The sequence below is a fragment of the Budorcas taxicolor genome, chromosome 5 (assembly GCF_023091745.1).
Source record: "Budorcas taxicolor isolate Tak-1 chromosome 5, Takin1.1, whole genome shotgun sequence".
NCBI classification, from domain to species: Eukaryota; Metazoa; Chordata; class Mammalia; order Artiodactyla; family Bovidae; genus Budorcas; species Budorcas taxicolor.
In genome coordinates this window covers 142,010,557-142,032,402 of record NC_068914.1, presented here as the reverse complement: position 1 = coordinate 142,032,402, position 21,846 = coordinate 142,010,557, and positions in this window count along the sequence as shown.

The window sequence follows — 21,846 nt, the reverse complement described above, 5'->3', positions numbered from 1 at the left end:
CACAAGATGGTGAACCTCAACAGGGACCACCTCCACCAAGAGGTCCTCATAATCGTGTTCTCCTCCTCCCCTTCCTGGGAGGAATCAGGAACCATCTCCAAAAGGTAGTCAGCCTCAACAGGGACAGCCTCCACAAGAAGGTCAGTCTCAACAGAGACAACCCTCACAAGCAGGCCAATCTCAACAGGGACCAGCCTCTCAAGATGATGAACCTCAGCAGGGACCACCCCCACAAGAAGGTCAATCTCAACAGGGACAACCCCCCACAAGGTCAGTCTCAACAGGGACAACCCCCCACAAGAAGGTCAGTCTCAACAGGGACCACCCTCACAAGATGGTGAACCTCAGCAGGGATCACCCCTACCAAGAGGTCCTCATGATCATCATTCTCCTCCACCTCTTCCTGGGAAGAATCAGGGACCACCCCCACAAGATGGTCAACCTCAACAGGGATCCCCCTCACAAGATGGTGAACAACAGCAGGGACCACCCTCACAAGGGGGTCCACCTAATGGTCATTCTCTTCTACCTTCTCCTGGGAAGAATCAGAGACCTCCACCCCCAGGGTGAGGACCACAAAGACCTCCCTAAGACCCACCACCCCAGCAATCTGGAATTCAATGACAGGTATGACTCAAGCTCATTCTCCATCAAAAATGAATTCTATACATCTCAAACTTTTGTGAGTCATTGAATCAACTGGAAACATGTTGAAATCTCATAGTCCTGCTTCCTAGTTCTAAGATTTCTATTCGGAGATATGTCCCATCACTTCATGGCAAATAGATGGGGAAACAGTGGAAACAGTGGCTGACTATTTTTCCACGCTCCAAAATCACTGCAGATGGTGAAATTAAAAGATGCTTACTCCTTGGAAGGAAAGTTATGACCAACCTAGACAGCATATTAAAAAGCAGAGACATTACTTTGTCAAAAAAAGGTCTGTCTAGTCAAGGCTATGGTTTTTCCAGTGGTCATGTATGGATGTGAGAGTTGGACTATAAAGAAAGCTGAGCACCGAAGAATTGATGCTTTTGAACTGTGGTGTTAGAGAAGACTCTTGAGAGTCCCTTGGACTGCAAAGAGATCCAACCAGTCCATCCTAAAGGAGATCAGTCCTGAGTGTTCATTGGAAGGACTGATTTTGAAGCTGAAACTCCAATACTTTGGCCACCTGATGCGAAGAGCTAACTTATTTGAAAAGACCCTGATGCTGAGAAAGATTGAGGGCAGGAAGAGAAGGGGATGACAGAGGATGAGATGGTTGGATGGCATCATCGACTCGATGGACATGGGTTTGGATGGACTCCGGGAGTTGGTAATGGACATGGAGGCCTGGTGTGCTGTGGTTCACGGGTTCGCAAAGAGTCGGACACTACTGAGAGACTGAACTGAACTGATATGGAAGGAGGCAGAAAGATTCCTTATTCTTAATGAGCTCTCCAAGATGATTCTGATTTTGAGAAACATGGACCATAAACTGCCTTTTCCCCAATGACTACCTGTCATGTAGTGGGCTGATACTGAGGAAGTAAAGCCATGTTCTCCCTTGTTCTCTTCTCTCCTCCTCTTTAGACTTAGTGATTTTTCCACCTCAAGTTTCCACCTGAACCGGCCTCTCAGGTCTAGTGTCCCTGCTAAATGTACTTTAATTTTATGTCACTCAATTTATCTAACTTTTAAAATATTTCCTTTTGAATGGCAAAATTTCCTTTTAATTTATGCTTAAGGTAAAAAACAACTGAACAGCAAAGTATGAGGCTAACTTTTAAAGGCAGCCACATTCTACCTCTCCATTTCCTTCCCCCTAAACCACCACAATTAACTCTTTTTATGTTGATGTATGGCAAAACCAATACAATATTGTAAAATAATTAACCTCCATTAAAATAAATACATATTTTTAAAAAAGAAAAAAAACATGCTGTTGGAAACATTCATGCCTATATAAACATATAAGGGTTTCCCTTATATATGGCTCAGTTGTAAAGAATCTGCCTGCGATGCAGAGAACATGGGTTTGATCCCCAGGTGTCAGAAAGATCACCTGGCGAAGGAAATGGAAACCCACTCCATTATTCTTGCCTGAGAAATACAATGGACAGAGCAGACTGGTGTGCTACAGTCCACAGTATTGCAAAGAGTCAAACATGACTTAGTGCCTAAACAACAAGCATATATAATGTTTCTTCATCTACAAATGATATATTTATGCAGATCTATAGGTTGCTCATTTCTAATAAAATATTTCTTAGAAAACATTTGTATCAGTTCCTAGAGCTATATGGATCTGTTTGATCCTTTTTCTTTTAATTGTATACTATTCTACTGCTTGGCTATGCCATGATTTCTTCACCCAACTCTGTATCAGTGAACATTTAGGCTGGCTTCAGTTTTTCACTAGTAAAAAATTGGCTGCAACAACCATCTTTGTAAATATACATTTGAACATTTAAATAGCAGCCAAGAGATAAACAACCTAAGGAGAATCTTTTTTTTATCTTGCAAGCAACATTTTAAAGCCCATTATTTGTTAGGTGCATAAAATAGTAAACCAGATCTAATTTAAAAGGAAACAGAAGGAAGAAGAAGAGAGGGAGAAATACGGGCTCTTAGCTACTTTCCTTCACTGTTAGCTTCAGGGATTAGAAACTACCTGCATATCTTCCATGAACCTCCTTTTTTGCGTTTTAGAGCATGAGTATAAAGATACCGATCCTTCAGAAAGACATTGGAAGAAGGCAGTCTGTCTTCAATTTACCAACAAAATAATCACCATTCAAATCTAGGTGTCATGCCTCATTCTGGGTGTTTGTGAGTCTGAAATTTGAGGACCACGAACCTAGCACAGAAACATCCTAGATCCTTTCTCATTGATGCTTCCATCAGGCTTCCTCCTGGACCCTTCCTAGAAAACATTTTTTTCATTCTTTACTTGGAGACAAGACTAATTTTCTTTTTTCCTACCTGATATTGCCTCCCCTATCCCCTCTAACATCCTTATTCATAAGCCAGGTGCCTTTTCTCTTCTCCAATTTCTATAGCACTAAACACAATATTTTTATTATTTTCACACCTTTTACTGATTCTAGTAATTTTAGGGAAATAAAAAAAATATTGCAAATGTGAAGATGTGGCATATACTGAGGAAATCCTTAAAATTTTCAAAATAATTGCTCCTGGTTTCTAGCAAAATAAATGTGGTCCTAGGCCCCTACTCCCTCAGGCCCACAATACCCCACTCCTCCCTTTTTTTACTGTTCAGTTTTCTTCCTCCCTAAATCTCCCACCTTTCTATAACAAAATGTGAGTCAGTAAAGGAGGTGACATGCTGAGTAGTAGAAGGCACAAAATTTGGAGTTCTTCAGACATGAGTTTAATCTTACCTCTTTTTGTTAAAGCTCTGGACTTTTAGCAAACTGCTTCAACACTCAGGGCCCTAGTTTCCTCATCCATATACTGAGGATAATAATAATACCTACCCTAGAGGGCAAAGAGTAATGATTAGCACACATCAAAACCCAACAGAGATTGCCTTTGGCACTCCCTAATATCAGCCTGCTTGTTTAACTTAAATGCGGATACATCATGAGAAATGCTGGACTGGAAGAAGCACAAGCTGGAATCAAGATTGCCAGGAGAAATATCAATAACCTCAGATATGCAGATGACACCACCCTTATGGTAGAAAGTGAAGAGGAACTAAAAAGCTTCTTGTTGAAAGTGAAAGAGGAGAGTTAAAAAGTTGGCTTAAAGCTCAACATTCAGAAAACGAAGATCATGGCATCTGGTCCCATCACTTTATGGCAAATAGATGGGGAAACAGTGGAAACAGTGGCTGAATTTATTTGGGAGGGGCTCCAAAATCACTGCAGATGGTGACTGCAGCCGTAAAATTAAAAGACGCTTACTCCTTGGAAGGAAAGTTATGACCAACCTAGACAGCATATTGAAAAGCAGAAATATTACTTTGCCAACAAAGGTCCATCTAGTCAAGGCTATGGTTTTTCCAGTGGTCATGTATGGATGTGAGAGTTGGACTGTGAAGAAAGCTGAGTGCGGAAGATTTGATGCTTTTTAACTGTGGTGTTGGAGAAGACTCTTGAGAGTCCCTTGGATTACAAGGAGATGCAAACAGTCCATTCTAAAGGAGATCAGTCCTGGGTGTTCTTTGGGAGGAACGATGCTAAAGCTGAAACTCCAGTACTTACTTTGGCCACCTCATGTGACGAATTGACTCATTGGAAAAGACTGACGCTGGGAGGAATTGGGAGCAGGAGGAAAAGGGGACGACAGAGGATGAGATGGCTGGATGGCACGACTGACTCGACAGACGTGAGTTTGAGTGAACTCCGGGAGTTGATGATGGACAGGGAGGCGTGCTGCAATTCATGGGGTCGCAAAGAGTCAGACATGACTGAGCAACTGAACTGAACTGAATAGTTACTATAGGGAAACAGTACACATGAAATTGTAAGAAATTAAGTGTTCCCAAAATTAAATTGTTCAGAATGCTTTGTCAAAAGATTGAATTACATGTTTTCTGACAATGTGCCTTCCAAATTTTAAAAAGAAAGGAAAAAATTTCACTATGCCTATTTATAAGCTATTTTTGTGTTTCTAGTCTGTTTATAAAAGTCTTTTTCAGTTTTTCTTCAAAGTGAGTACCTGATATTCTGTTAGATACTAAACACAATTAATGGTCAACTTCATGAGATTTGAAATGCAGATCTTCTTAAACTTCTTCCAGATAAGAAATATGCTAGTTAATGAATCTTTGTCTACACATTTTTCCAAATTTTTCCACAAGTAAAATGTCTAGAATGAGAAAATAGGGGAAAAAATAATTGATAACAGATTCAGTTGTTGGTTCTTAGACTAAAGCAACAAACAAGGCAAACTTCTTATAATTCTGATCAAGGGGGGGAAAAAAAAGCAGAAAACAAGGCAAACTTCAGAAATGAAACAGGTAGATAACATAAATGCTTAGATTTTTTAAAGAATAGGAGGATGAGGGAGGGGAAATTGAAGGAATGTGGTCAAAAATTTCAAACTTCCAGTTAAATACATACTAGAGATTCTTTTTTTTTTTTTTTTACTTTACAATATTGTATTGGTTTTGCCATAGAGATTCTAAAGGAGATAGTCCTGGATGTTCTTTGGAAGGACTGATGCTGAAGCTGAAACTCCAGTATTTTGGCCACCTCATGAGAAGAGTTGACTCATTGGAAAAGACTCTGATGCTGGGAGGGATTGGGGGCAGGAGGAGAAGGGGACGACAGAGGATGAGATGGCTGGATGGCTTCACTGACTCGATGGACGTGAGTCTGAGTGAACTCCGGGAGTTGGTGATGGACAGGGAGGCCCGGCATGCTGCGATTCATGGGGTCGCAAAGAGTTGGACAAGACTGAGCGACTGAACTGAACTGAACTGAACTGAACTGAGAGATACAATGTAGAACATAATGGGTATAATTAGTGTTGTATATAATATATGTGAAAGTTGTTAAGAGAGTAAATACTAACAATTCTTATCACACAGATAAAAATTCTTTTGCTTCTTTTATTTTTGACCATATCTAGAGATGATAGGTGCTGAGTAAACTTCTGTGTTAATCATTTCACAATATATGTAAGTCAAGCCATCATGTTGTACACCTTAAACTTGGGCAGTGATGGGAGCAGGGCATATCTAACCACACAGATATAGTTAGTTAAACTTTGACAAAGGCAATTGCATGGAGAAAGGATAGTCTTTTCATCAAATGGTTCCAAAACAAATGGATGTCCACATATCAAAAATGAACACTGAAATATATATTATACTTTATATAAACAATAACTCAAAATAGGCTATAGACTAAATGTAATATGTAAAACTATGAGTCTTCTTGAATAAACTTGTAGAAATATCTACAAGATTAGATTATATTAGACCTTAGATTAGACAAAGATTTCTTACATATGACACCAAAAGCATACTGAATTTTTTTTAATTGTTAAATAGAGATTTGTTAATATTAAAAAAAAATCTTTTGCTGAGGGCACAACAAAATCGAGCTTAAAAGCTGAAAAGAGCTTGTTTCATTCTTATTTGAATAAAACAGAATTCAACAGCACATTAAAATGATCATACACCATGATCAAATCAGGTTTGTCACTGGGATGCAAGGATTCTTCAGTATACACAGGTCAATACATGGGATATGCCATATTAACAAATTGAAAGATTCATTTATGATACAGTGAAGTCGCTCAGTCATGTCCGACTCTTTGCTACCCCGTGGACTGTAGCCTACCAGGCTCCTCCATCCATGGGATTTTCCAGGCAAGAATACTGGAGTGGGTTGCCATTTCCTTCTTCAGGAGACCTTCATGACCCAGGAATTGAACCCAGGTCTCCTGCATTGTAGGCAGACACTTTAACGTCTGAGTCATAAAAACTCTTAAAAAAATGGGCATAGAAGGAATCTACCTAAACTTAATAAAGGCCGTATATGATGATAAACTGACAACAAACATTATTCTCAATGGTGAAAAGCTCAAAACATCCCCTCTAAAAGAAGAGAAGGGTGCCCACTCTCACCACTATTATTCAACATAATTTTGGAAGTCCTGGCTATGGCAGAGAAGAAAAATAAATAAAAAGAATCCAGACTGGAAAAAAAGTAAAACTCTCGTAATTTTCAGATGATATGATACTATGTATAGGACACTCTAAAGATAGCATCAGAAAATTACTAGAGCTAATCAGAGAATTTAGCAAAGTTGCAGGACACAAAATCAATACATAGAAATCACTTGCATTCCTATACACTAACAATGAAAAATCAGAAAGAGAAATTAAGGAATCAATCCCATTGCAACAAAAAGAATAAAATACCTAGATTGGTTTGGCTATTTGGGATCTTTTGTGACACCAAATAAACCTGCCTATAGAAACAAAGGAGCTGTACACAGAAAGCTAAGTCACAAAAGAAAGAAATCAAAGATGATATAAACAGATGGACAAATATTCTGTGTTCCCTGGGTTGGAAGAATAAATATTGTGAAAATGGCTATATTACCAAATGCAAGCCTGGCTTGGAGAATTTTGAGCATTACTTTACTAGCGTGTGAGATGAATGCAATTGTGTGGTAGTTCGAGTAGTCTTTGGCATTGCCTTTCTTTGGGATTGGAATGAAAACTGACCTTCTCCAGTCCTGTGGCCACTGCTGAGTTTTCCAAATTTGCTGGCATATTGAGTGCAACACTTTCACAGCATCATCTTTCAGGATTTGAAAGAGCTCAACTGGAATGCCATCACCTCCACTAGCTTTGTTCGTAGTGATGCTTTCTAAGGCCCACTTGACTTCACATTACAGGATGTCTGGCTCTAGGTGAGTGATCACACCATCATGATTATCTGGGTCGTGAAGAACTTTTTGTACAGTTCTTCTGTGTATTCTGTCTGAGCCACCAGGGAAACTTACGGGCGGGTCACGGAGGAGAGGTCTGACGGAATGTGGTCCACTGGAGAAGGGAATGGCAAACCTCTTCAGTATTCTTGTCTTGAGAACCCCATGAACAGTATGAAAAGGCAAAATGATAGGATACTGAAAGAGGAATTCCCCTGCTCAGTAGTGCCCAATATGCTACTGGAGATCAGTGGAGAAATAACTCCAGAAAGAATGAAGGGACGGAGCCAAAGCAAAAACAATACCCAGCTGTGGATGTGACAGGTGATAGAAGCAAGGTCCGATGCTATAAAGAGCAATATTGTGTAGGAACCTGAAATGTCAAGTCCATGAATCAAGGCAAATTGGAAGTGGTCAAACAGGAGACAGCAAGAGTGAACATCGACATTCTAGGAATCAGCGAACTAAAATGGACTGGAATGGGTGAATTTAACTCAGATGACCATTATATCTACTACTGCGGGCAGGAATCCCTTAGAAGAAATGGAGTAGCCATCACGGTCAACAAAAGAGTCTGAAATGCACTACTTGGATGCAATCTCAAAAACGACAGAATGATCTCTGTTCATCTCCAAGGCAAACCATTCAATATCACCATAATCCAAGTCTATTCCCCAACCAGTAACGCTAAGGAAGCTGAAGTTGAACGGTTCTATGAAGACCTACAAGACCTTTCAGAACTAACACCCAAAAAAGATGTCCTTTTCATTATAGGGTACAGGAATGCAAAAGTAGGATGTCAAGAAATACCTGGAGTAATGGGCAAATTTGGCCTTGGAATGTGAAATGAAGCAGGGTAAAGACTAACAGAGTTTTGCCAAGAAAATGCACTGGTCATAGCAAACACCCTCTTCCAACAACACAAGAGAAGACTCTACACATGGACATCACCAGATGGTCAACACCGAAATCAGATTGATTATATTCTTTGCAGCAAAAGATGGAGAAGCTCTATACAGTCAACAAAAACAAGACCAGAGCTGACTGTGGCTCAAATCATGAACTCCTTATTACCAAATTCAGACTTAAATTGAAGAAAGTAGGGAAACCGTTAGACCATTCAGGTATGACCTAAATCAAATCTCTTATGATTATACAGTGGAAGTGAGAAATAGATTTAAGGGCCTAGATCTGATAGAGTGCCTGATGAACTATAGAATAAGGTTCATGACATTGTACAGGAGACAGGGATCAAGACCATTTCCATGGAAAAGAAACACAAAAAAGCAAAATGGCTATCTGGAGAGGCCTTACAAATAGCTGTGAAAACAAGAGAAGCAAAAAGCAAAGGAGAAAAGGAAAGATATAAGCATCTGAATGCAGAGTTCCAAAGAATAGCAAGAAGAGATAAGAAAGCCTTCTTCGGAGATAAATGCAAAGAAATAGAGGAAAAGAACAGAATGGGAAAGACTAGAGATCTCTTCAAGACAATTAGAGATGCCAAGGGAACATTTCATGCAAAGATGAGCTCAATAAAGGACAGAAATGGTATGGACTTAACAGAAGCAGAAGATATTAAGAAGAGATGGCAAGAATACACAGAAGAACTGTACAAAAAAAATCTTCACGACTCGGAAAATAATGATGGTGTGATCACTCACCTAGAGCCAGACATCCTGGAATGTGACGTCAAGTGGGCCTTAGAAAGCATCACTATGAACAAAGCTAGTGGAGGTGATGGAATTCCAGTTGAGCTCTTTCAAATCCTGAAAGATGATGCTGTGAAAGTGTTGCACTCAATATGCCAGCAAATTTGGAAAACTCAGCAGTGGCCACAAGACTGGAAAATGTCCGTTTTCATTCTAATCCCAAAGAAAGGCAATGCCAAAGAATGATCAAACTACCACACAATTGCACTCATCTCACATGCTAGTAAAGTAATGTTCAAATTCTCCGAGCCAGGCTTCAGTAATATGTGAACAGTGAACTTCCTGATGTTCAAGCTGGTTTTAGAAAAAGCAGAGGAGCCAGAGATCAAATTGCCAACATCCGCTGGATCATGGAAAAAGCAAGAGAGTTCCAGAAAAACATCTATTTCTGCCTTATTGACTATGCCAAAGCCTTTGACTGTATGGATCACAATAAACTGTAGAAAATTTGGAGAGACATGGGAATACCAGACCACCTGACCTGCCTCTTAAGAAATCTGTATGCAGGCCAGGAAGCAACAGTTAGAACTGGACATGGAAAAACAGACTGGTTCCAAATAGGAAAAGGAGTGCGTCAAGGCTGTATATTGTCATCCTGCTTATTTAACTTATAGGCAGAGTACATTATGAGAAATGCTGGACTGGAAGAAACACAAGCTGGAATCATGATTGCCGGGGAAAATATCAATAACCTCAGATATGCAGATGACACCACCCTTATGGCAGAAAGTGAAGAGGAACTAAAAAGCCTCTTGATGAAAGTGAAAGAGGAGAGTGAAAAAATTGGCTTAAAGCTCAACATTCAGAAAATGAAGATCATGGCATCCGGTCTCATCACTTCATGGGAAATAGATGGGGAAACAGTGAAAACAGTGTCAAACTTTATTTTGGGCGTCTCCAAAATCACTGCAGAAGGTGACTGCAGGCATGAAATAAAAGACCCTTACTCCTTGGAAGAAAAGTTATGACCAACCTAGACAGCATATTGAAAAGCAAAGACATTACTTTGCCAACTAAGGTCTGTCTGGCCAAGGCTATGGTTTTTCCAGTGGTCACGTATGGATGTGAGAGTTGGACTGTGAAGAAGGCTGAGCACCAAAGAATTGATGCTTTTGAACTGTAGTGTTGGAGAAGACTCTTGAGAGTCCCTTGGACTGCAAGGAGATCCAACCAGTCCATTCTGAAGGAGATCAGCCCTGGAATTTCTTTGGAAGGAATGATGCTAAAGCTGAAACTCCAGTACTTTGGTCACCTCATGCGAAGAGTTGACTCATTGGAAAAGACTCTGATGCTAGGAGGGATTGGTGGCAGGAGGAGAAAGGGATGACAGAGGATGAGATGGTGGATGACATCACTGACTCGATGGACGTGAATCTGAGTGAACTCCAGAAGTTGATGATGGACAGGGAGGCCTGACGTGCTGCGATTCATGGGGTTGCAGAGTCGGACATGAATGGGTGACTGAACTGAACTGAACTGAACTGAACAGATTTTGGGTTTGTGTGTGTACATTTTCATTTGTTTCTGTGCATATTTTGATTTCTTTTTTGATTTCTTCTGTGATTTGTTATTCAGCAGCATGTTTTTCAGCCTCCATATGTTGAAATTTTTAATAGTTTTCTCCTGCAATTGAGATCTAATTTTACTGCATTGTGATCATAAAAGATGCTTGGAGTGATTTCAGTTTTTTTTTTAATTTTCCAAGGCTATATTTATGGCCGAGGATGTGATCTACCTTCAAGAAGATTCTGTGTGTGCTTAGGAAAAAGGTGAAATTCATTGTTTGGGGGTGAAATGTCCTTTAGATACCAATTAGGTCTAACTGGCCTATTGTATCATTTAAAGTTTGTGTTTCCTTGCTAATTTTCTGTTTAGTTGATCTATCCATAGGTGTGAGTGGGGTATTAAAGTCTCCCACTATTATTGTGTTATTGTTAATTTGTCCTTTCATACTTGCTGGCATTTGTCTTACATATTGCAGTGCTCCTATGTTGGGTGCATATATATTTATAATTGTTATATCTTCTTCTTGGATGGATCCTTTGATCATTATTTAGTGTCTTTCTTTGTCTCTTTTCACAGCCTTTGTTTTAAAGTCTATTTTATCTGATATGAGTATTGCTACTCCTGCTTTCTTTTGGTCTCTATTTGTGTGGAATATCTTTTTCCAGCCCTTCACTTTCAGTCTGTATGTGTCCCTTGTTTTGAGGTGAGTCTGTTGTAGACAACATATATACGGGTCTTGATTTTGTATCCATTCAGCCAGTCCTTGTCTTTTGGTTGGGGTATTCAACCCATTTATGTTTAAGGTAATTATTGATAAGTATGATCCCGTTGCCATTTACTTTGTTGTTTTGGGTTTGAGTTTATACACCTTTTTCATGTTTTCTGTCTAGAGAAGATCCTTTAGCATTTGTTGGAGAGCTAGTTTGGTGGTGCTGAATTCTTTCAGCTTTTGCTTGTTTGTAAAGCTTTTGATATCTCCTTCATATTTGAATGAGATCCTTGCTGGGTACAGTAATCTGGGCTGTAGGTTATTTTCTTTCATCACTTTAAGTATGTCCTGCCATTTCCTCTTGGCCTGAAGAGTTTCTATAGAAAGATCATCTGTTATCCTTATGGGAATCCCCTTCTGTGTTATTTGTTGTTTTTCCCTTGCTGCTTTCAATATTTGTTCTTTGTGTTTGATCTTTGTTAATTTGATTAATATGTGTCTTGGGGTGTTTCGCCTTGGGCTTATCCTGTTTGGGACTCTCTGGGTTTCTGAGGCTTGGGTGATAATTTCCTTCCCCATTTTAGGGAAGTTTTCAACTATTATCTCCTCAAGTATTTTCTCATGGTCTTTCTTTTTGTCTTCTTCTTCTGAGACTTCTATGATTCTAATGTTGGGGCGATTAGCATTGTCCCAGAGGTCTCTGAGTTTGTCCTCATTTCTTTTAATTCATTTTTCTTTTTTCTTCTCTGATTCATTTATTTCTATCATTCTATCTTCCATCTCACTAATCCTACCTTCTGCCTCCATTATTCTACTATTTGTTCCCTCCAGAGTGTTTCTGATCTCATTTATTGCATTATTCATTATATATTGACTCTTTTTTATTTCTTCTAGGTCCTTGTTAAACCTTTCTTGCATCTTCTCAATCTTTGTCTCCAGGCTATTTATGTGTGATCCCATTTTGTTTTCAAGATTTTGGATCATTTTCACTATCATTATTTGAATTCTTTATCAGGTAGATTCCCTATCTCTTCCTCTTTTGTTTGGTTTGGTGGGCATTTCTCCTGTTCCTTTACCTGCTGGGTATTCCTCTGTCTCTTCATCTTGTTTAGATTGCTGTGTTTGGGGTGGACTTTCTGTATTCTGGCAGTTTGTGGAGTTCTCTTTGTTGTGGAGTTTCCTCGCTGTGGGTGGGGTTGTATGGGTGGCTTATCAAGGTTTCCGGGTTAGGGAAGCTTGTGTCAGTGTTCTGGTGGGTGGGGCTGGACTTATTCTCTTTGGAGTGCAATGAAGTGTCTAGCAATGAGTTATGAGATGTCAGTGGGTTTGGAGTGACTTTGGGCAGCCTGTATATTGAAGCTCAGGGCTATGTTCCTGTTTTTCTGGAGAATTTGTATGGTATGTCTTGCTCTGGAACTTGTTGGCTCTTGGGTGGTGCTCGGTTTCAGTGTAGGTATGGAGGCATTTGATGAGTTCCTGTCAGTTAATGTTCCCTGGAGTCAGGAGTTCTCTGGTGTTCTCAGGATTTGGACTTAAGCCTCCTTCTTCTGGTTTTCAGTCTTATTTTTACAGTACCCTCAAGACTTCTCCCGGAGAAGGCAATGGCACCCTACTCCAGTATTCTTGCCTGGAAAATCCCATGGATTGAGGAGCCTGGTGGGCTACTGTCCATGGGGTCGCTAAGAGTCAGACACGACTGAGCAACTTCACTGTCACTTTTCACTCTCATGCATTGGTGAAGGAAATGGCAACCCACTCCAGTGTTCTTGCCTTGAGATTCCCAAGGATGGGGGAGCCTGGTGGGCTGCCATCTATGGGGTCGCATAGAGTCGGACACGACTGAAGTGACTTAGCAGCAGCAAGACTTCTCCATCTATACAGCACCATTCATAAAACATCTAGGTTAAAGATGAAAAGTTTCTCCACAGTGAGGTACACCCAGAGAGGTTCACAGAGTTACATAGAGAAGAGAAGAGGGAGGAGGGCGGTAGAGGTGACCAGGATGAGATGAGGTGGAATCAAAAGAGGAGAGAGCAAGCTACACAGTAATCACTTCCTTATGTGTTCTCCACAGTCTGGACCACAGAGAAGAGAAGAGGGAGGAAGGAGACAGAGGTGGCCAGGAGGATAAAGGGGGAATCAAAAGGAGAGAGACAGATCCAGCCAGTTATCAGTTCCCTAAGTGTTCTCCACAGTCCAGAACACACAAAGAGATTCACAGAGTTGGGTAGAGAAGAGAGGGGGTAGGGAGGAGACAGAGGCGACCTGGTGGAGAAAAAGGAGAGTCTAAAGGGGGAGAGAGCAGTCAAGCCAGTAATCTCGCTCCAAAGTAAAAATGAGTACTGAAGATTGGGTTCTTAAAGGTACAAAATTTATAACAAATACCAAAAAGCAAAGATTAAAAATCTAGAGTAGAGGTTGGATTTTCAAAAATACAATATTAAAGAAAAAGAGGGAAAAAATTTCACAAAAATTATAAAATATGTGTATGTATATGAAGTTTGCTTTTAAAAATAGGGTCTCTCTTTTTAAAAAAAAGTAATAGGTTATAAAAATGAAAATTAAAGGAGTAATAGAGGACTTAAAAATAAAAAAATTGAAGAATGATAGTAAAAATAGTTAAAACATTTTCTCTGGTGTTGTTGTGGGCAGTGTGGGGTCAGTTCATTTTCAGATAGTTCCTTGATCTGGCTTATATTTCTCAAGATCTATAGGCCCCTTCCTATGTAGTTGGTACTATCTACAGGGTTTTAATCTATTGCGCCTGTCACTTCCAAGGAGGGTCCCTCTGTTTTAGCTTCTTTTGTTTGCTGGTCTATTCAGTGTCTAATTTCTGCCCTCGCACAAGGGGGCAGTGATGGACACATTTTTAGGCTCACTTGTTCAGTCGTGCTGTGGGGAGGGAGGGACTCTGCAAACAAATGACACTGGCGTGTGCATGCACTGTCTCGGCCACACTGGGTCTGCCCCCGCTCATGGCGTGTGTGCTTTCTCTGTCTGCACTGCTTAGGCTCTAGGTTGCTCTGCCAGAAACTATCTGAGGCCAGCCCTGGGTTGTATGCACTTCCCAGGTCTAAGCCGCTCAGGTTCAGGCACTCAGGTAGTCCTCAGAGGCACAGACTCGGTTGGGCCTGAGTTTTGTGCCCTTCCCAGATCCGAGCAGCTCAGGTGACCAGGTGTTTGGCGAGCACAGTTGTTATGACTTTTCGCCTCCCCTGTCTCTGCTGCTCAGTTTTCTGGGTGTACAACCAGCACACCTTCCCAGGTGGATGTTGACCATCCAGAATCCCAAGAAGTCTTGGTTAGCAAAGAAGCCTGCTTACAATTTAGTAGATGATGCCTCTCTAGGGCCACGACTGTCCCCTTCCGACTCTGGCTGCCCTTGCCTGCCTGTCACTGGAGGGGGATGGGCAGTCTGCAGCTGACTAACTCTGGTCAGTCCTTTGTTCTGTGAGCGGGCCTGGCGGTGTCTTTGGTTAGGGCTTTTCGCTTGGTAGTTATCCCAGAGTCTGGTTTGCTATCCCAAGCAAACTTATTTCCCTCAGATTGCCCTTGGGGCATTCAGGCCAGGTCCTTACTCTAAGCAATGCAGCCCACGCCTTCCTGCCCAGCCCCTGCTTGCTAGTGGCGGATGCAGGCATCTGCGCTGCTTCTTCACTGGGGGAGTTACCGTTGGGCACGTAATTGGTGGGTTTTAATTATTTATTTATTTTTCCTCCTGGTTATGTGCCCTCTGTGGTTCTAAGGCTCGCCACAGACTCGGCAGTGAGAGTGTTTCCTGGTGTTTGGAAACCTCTCTCTTTTAAGACTCCCTTCCCAGGACAGAGCTCTGTCCCTACCTCTTTTGTCTCTCTTTTTGTCTTTTATATTTTTTCCTACCTCCTTTCGAAGACAATGGGCTGCTTTTCTGGGTGCCTGATGTCCTCTGACAGCATTTGGAAGTTGTTTTGTAGAAATTACTCAGCGTTCAAATGTTCTTTTGATGAATTTGTGGGGGAGAAAGTGGTCCCCCGCCCTATTCCTCTGCCATTTTGGACCGCCTCCTAATTACAGTTTCTTAAAGGTTTCTTCTACTCCTCATATTGTCTGTTTCCTCTGAACTCTTTTACTCTTTCTTTACTTGAGCTTTATTTGATAGAGATATTCCTCAAATGTCTGATGATTGTTTTCTGTTCACATATCAGAGTTAGACACTAAGAAGATCAGAAAACTCTGTATGCATGAAAAGAATGTTTGTAGAATCTTGTGCCTCACAGTAGGATGATTGAATGGCATGATAGCTTGTTGAGACTTATTTCCAGGTGCTCTCTCTCAGATAGCCCTGAATCTTCAGAAGAATCTTCCGTCTCCTGTTTAGGAAGCATAATCCTCATACTGGCACTTTGGAGCTGGCCAGAGGTTGGACATCCTCCATTTATTATAATTTTTATTTATTTGTAAAGGGTTTTTTAATATGCTTAGTCACTTCGCCATGTCTGATTCTTTCTGATCCCATGAACAGTAGCCCACCAGGCTTCTCTGTCCATGGGATTCTCCAGGCAAGAATACTGAAGTGGGTTGCCATTTCCTTCTCCATTTTTTAATGTAGACCATTTTTAAAGTCTTTATGGAGTTTGTTACAATATTGCTTCTGTTTTCTGTTTTGACTTTTTGGCCCTGGGGGCATGTGTGATCTTTTCTCCCCAGCCAGGAATCAAACCCATACCCTGTGCATTGGAAAGTCAAGTCTTAACCACTGGACCACCAGGGACATCCCATCTCCATTTATTTTATAGGCTTTCATTGACTGCCCAGTTTGTTTAATAGAATCTCACTTATATCTTTTAATGTAACAGTTGTCCCCAAGTCTAGTGCCTCTCTAATTCAGTTTTCCTATAGAATAAATTTACTCTCTCCACTGCAATAAGAGAGGATATGAACCTGTTTCCTACCACGTGTCTCCCCACCATCATCACTCCTCCTCTAATCTAACCTCACCAGAGTTCTGTAAGACCATCAGCTTACTTCTATTTGGTACCACTGTCCCCACCCTCAGAAGTGCACAGCTAATGGAGTGTTACCTTTCTCCTTTCTGGTATATCACTAGCCAATCTGCCAGTTTCCCATCTGTGTATATATATATGGCTGTATATATTACAGACTGTATATATTATGGCTTTTAATTGTACTATATATTTTGTCAAAGATGATATTGCATTTCTGTTTCTTTACCTGTTGTTTTTGTTTAGACTTTGAGGAAAAAAGGATAGGAAATGTTTTACTAATTAACCTATAAGTCACTCTCAGCTATATGTTAGGAAAGCAGTTGACCAATAGGCTAAGAAAGCAAAGCAAAAGGCTGCCTGACAGAGGTTTATAAACCAAGGCTCCTGTTCCCATCCTTCCACTCAAACAGCTCACACCAGGGTAACCAATGACTTCCAAGTTGCTGAAGTCAATGGACATTTTTCAGTCATTATCTTAACTTGCTTCTCAGGAACAATAGGACATTTTGTCCTATTTAAACACTCTTTCCTTTGGCTCCATGATGCTGCATATACCTGTTTCATATCTAACTCTTTGATTGCTCTTCTTATTTCTTTCATTTATCAAATATTTATTTAATATTTATCAAATATTTCTTGAGTCCCTCCTATACACCAGCTATTCTACTAGGAGTTTAGGATGTAAGGATGAATAAAAAATCTTGATTCCCACTGTCTAGGAGTTAAAGCCTTGCATGTCCTTTGCAGATGCATCTGTTTACATTTAGCCATGAAATTATGAAATTCCTCTAGTTTTGTTTTAGACTCTTTTCTCATTATATACTATCATCTTAGAAATTTTCATCCTTTAAAAAAAAAAACAGTGACAGATATGTTAATCAACTTCATTATGGTAATCCTTTCACTATGCATGTGTATGTCAAATCATTGTACCATACACTTTAATTCTATACAATACTTTTTATGGAACATTTTACAAACTTTTGTGTCATTCTTGCCCAATGAATATGTTAAATTACACAGTAAAGGGAGGAATAAAGGTCATTAATCAATTGACCTTGAAATAAAGATTTTCCTAGATTATCAAGGTGGGGGCTCAGATGTGGAAGCAAGGGGCAGCATGGTAGGTGTTGGTGACTCTGTGATATATTGTGAGAATCAGTCAACTTTTGCTGGCTTCAAAGACATAAAGGGGCTATGGAAAGTGGGAAAGGAAATTGATTCTTCCAACAAGTCTCCAGAAAGGAACTCAGCCCTGCCAACACATTGTCTTAAACTCAGTGAGATACCTTTCAGAATTGTGAGCTACAAAACTATAAAATAAGAGGTTTATATATTATTTTAATCTACTATGTTTGTGGTAGTTTGTTATACTAGGGATGGAAACACCAATATATTTTCCATAGGCTCATTTCATACTTTGCTGAGGCCAGAAAGAGTTAGTGTCTGATTACAGAGTCCCTTGGATGGCAAAAAAGATCAAACCAGTCAATCCTAAAGGAAATCAGCCCTGAATATTCACTGGAAGGACTGATGCTGACGTTGAAGCTCCAATACTTTGGCCACCTGTTGTGAAGAGCTGACTCATTGGAAAAGACCCTAATGCTGGGAAAGATTGAGGATAGGCAGAGAAGGGGACAACAGGGAATGAGATGGTTGGATGACATCATCAACTCAATGGACATGAGTTTGAGCAAACTGGGAGATAGTGAAGGACAGAAAATTCTGACATGCTGCAGTCCATGGGGTTGCAAAGAGTTGGACAGGACTCAGCAACTAAACAACATAAAGTATGTATCAGAGAGGAATAAAATGGTTACTGGCATTAAAACAAGGCAACTAAGCAATATGTTGCCTTGTAAAATAACCTCCCTCCTCAAAATTCAGTCAGTGCAGATAAATATTTATTGAGCCGGTCTTAAATGCGACATGTTTGAGAGATGCCTTTCTTCTGTTTGTGTATTGTCAATCTCTGCCACTCTGTTTATCCTCAAGTGGGTATATTCCGTGTCTCACTAGTCTTTTAGAATTATCCAAGCTCCTATGATGGAATGGAAGTCTTGTTCAAAGGCTCAGAACCTTCTTGGAAAACTGTGGTTAATAGAGCAACAGTCACAGGTATGAGAATCTGCTTCATTTTCTAAACTGAAAAACAAAACAAAAACAAAAAAAAACATGAGCTCCCAAGAGACAAGAACCTAGTGTTCAAAAGATCAGGCTCATCTTTCCAATTTCCCACTGTGACCATGGGCATGTGACTTAATTTCTTAAAGGTGTAAATTCCTTATTCTCCCTCCTCTTCTCTGAGCCTTAAGCAATATATCTGCACACCGTCCAGGTTTACATTTTACTACATGAAGAAATCACTTTAGAAATCTCCCAAAAAGCCAGAAGTGAGGCAGAGTATTAAAACGGGGACCTCTTAATTGAGAGCTTCTGGGTTGTATGACTTTTAATTGAATTATATATATTTATAAATCAGAAAATCTGATGCCTTTTCCTCAGGCTGTCCCTTAAAAACATTCCAGGGACTGGACTAGAATCCTCATATTAGAGAGACAGGAAATCTTGGAAAACTCAGAGGAGAGAACTTGTTTATCCTATGCCTATTCGATGACTGAAAATCCAGCAGTTAGACTTGGAAGGTAAACCTCAGAGAGGAAAGAAGCTGACTTTCATCTCCATATTAAAATTATAGCTGATCTTAGCATCTTGAAAGTTTTAAATTGGAATCCTTTCCAAGTGGATTAATACCAGCATTGAAAATGGTATGAAATTCCTAATAAGGTATCGGAGACAAGAGAGAAGAAACTTACCAAAAAAAACTGCATTGGACTTGTTCTTTCCTGTGGAGATACTGGGTCATCTGTAATTAAGAAATGGCTTTTATTCACTTTCAGTAAATATCATTCAGAGTGTAATTGTCATTCATCTCACAGCCTCAAGTAGCCTCCTAGGAATGGCAGCAAAACCTCCCTCCTCTTAACTGCCGAGTCACTCTGCCATGCCTGAAGTCCTGCCAGTGGAAATGAAGCACAACGGCACTTCACGAGAAAGATTTGGTTAAAGGGCTGGTCTCCACTGACACTTAGAAGTCCCTGAGAGTCGCACATGACTGGTCATACCTTCATGTGAAGAAACATATTCTCTCTTCTCCCCCCAAAGTGGATTCAGCTAGTGAACATGGTGCCTGGCTGAGAAGGGTATAGACATGGTAAGAGTACCTAGCCCAGTCCCACTTCTTGAGTCTGTCCTGGAGTGCCTCCCAAGAAAAAAATCCCTCAAAGGCCAAGAAGAGCAAAAAAGAGAGGTCTTTGAACTTGCCTCATGCTTCAGTCACAGGCTCTTCAGAATAACCAACCAGCAGTGACACCTTCTAGAAATAAAGGAGTAAATTTCCTGATTTAAAAGGTTAAAATCTCCATAGATTTACTCTTCCTATTAAAAACCAAAGCTTCTCAATATATACATGTATCAAATAATTGTTACACACCATAAACTTATAAAATATATTATGGCAATTATATCAATAAAACTGGGGGGAAATTATTTAAAAAATCAATGTATTATAGGAAAAACAAAACTGCAAAGCTTATTGGTAATTGGCACAGTTAAAAGGATCTCTAGATAAACGAGTTACAGGGCCCAATACATTAGCAGAAATGACAGAATGGATCTGGGCCATAAGACTGCTTCATACTCCTATAGTCAAACGCGAGTGTTTTCCTAATATCCCATGGGATGGAGGTGGTGGTGGGGATGCAGGAGGGACAAAGAACTAACTTACATTAACTTTTCAATCAATTACTACAGACTGGGTAGTTAGAGCATAGTACTCAGGTGGAGCTCCATTTTGCAAATGAGGTATACTCTACAAGGAAAATAATTAGTGGAAGAGGAAGAATTTAAAGCCAGAAAACCAATCTTTTTTAATTGGCCCTCTGGCCTCCTTCAATACAATTTCTAGATTCCTTCAACTAATATCTAAAGTACCCCCATATGCTTAGAGCTGTGCTGCAATACAGTAGATCTCAATAGATATTGGCTATGATTTAAGACATAAGAATCAGACTGTTTAGAAATTTGCATTTGCAAGTAAGAACCAAGGGTCTTTCTTAGCAAAAATTGCAGGCATTCCCTCAGACTATTGGGGTTTGTTTGTAGGGGTAGAAAGCATTGAAATCTTATGACCCCCTGGCTCATGGCAGGCAGAAAATTGAAAAATAATGGCAGCTTAGGAGAGGGATGGACAGAGGTAGAACACTGCTTAATTCCTAAAGCTTTTAAATCAAAAAGCTTCTGTTCAGTCTATGGTCAAATAATATTTACATTTAGTGTAATATTTACTTCAAAATTCTGTTTGAAATGAATTGTAATCAACTGGAAAGGAAAAGGAAATCGTTAACCCCTTTACTGACACCACTTCCATTGACCCTACAGAGACATGAAGTAGCTTGTCCTTTCTAATGAATCCCAGAAAGTGGGTCCCAGAGTTCAGATCAGGACAGAAATTACAGCTGGAGCTAGGTTGATATTCAACTGGTTTCAATTCCTGGCATTCTGTGAAATACTTCAGTTTTCCTCAAGTTTCAGTGAATTTTTGACAAAATTTACTCTACCTCAGAGAACAAAGCCTCAAAAATACCCCCAAAGGTATAAATCACGATAGCACATTCCTTTGCAAATAGCTATGAACAAGGAAAGGGAGAGCAGGGAGACATTTCTACATTTTTGAAGACAGGAGTCCTCACTTGTGACCTGAGTGGCTTCTCCCTTAGAGCTGAGGGTGTTTAACTCCACATTAGCAGGCAATTCTAGGAAAACAGAATGGAGGATGGGTATGGTCACAGGCTTATGCTGGGAATCAAGTACACTGGAAAAAAGCAGGATTTCCCTCAATAATACAAAAGAGGGAGCCCACCAATCTCCACCCAGGCTTCCTGTACCAGAACCCTCACTTACCAAAAGTCTGTGTGTTCTCCAAATACACTTCAGTGGTTGTTTCTGCATCTTCAGTGAAGTCATGGTGAGTAGTCAATTCTGATAGGCCAGTGGTTGACTCTAAGCCAATGGTTGACTGTAGGTGAGTGGTCGACTCCAGGTCAGTGGGGCTAATAGTTGACTGTAGGCCAGTGGTTGACTGTAGGCCAGTGGTCGACTCCAGGTCAGTGGGGCCAGCAGTCAACTCTAGGCCAGAGGTTGACTCTAGGTCTGTGATTGACTCCAGGTTAGTGCGGCCAGTGGCTGACTCTAGGCCAGTGGTTGACTCCAGGTCAGTGGGGCTAATGTTTGACTCTAGTCCAGTGGTTGACTCCAGGTCAGTGGGGCCAGTAGTCAACTCTAGGCCAGAGGTTGACTCTAGGTCTGTGATTGACTCCAGGTTAGTGTGGCCAGTGGCTGACTCTGGGCCAGTGGTTAACTTCAAGTCAGTGGGGCCAGTGGTTAACTCTAGGCCAACTGTCAGCTCCAGGTCAGTGGGGCCAGCTATCGACTCTAGGCCAGTTGTCGACTCTAAGTCAGTTGTTGACTCTAGGCCTGT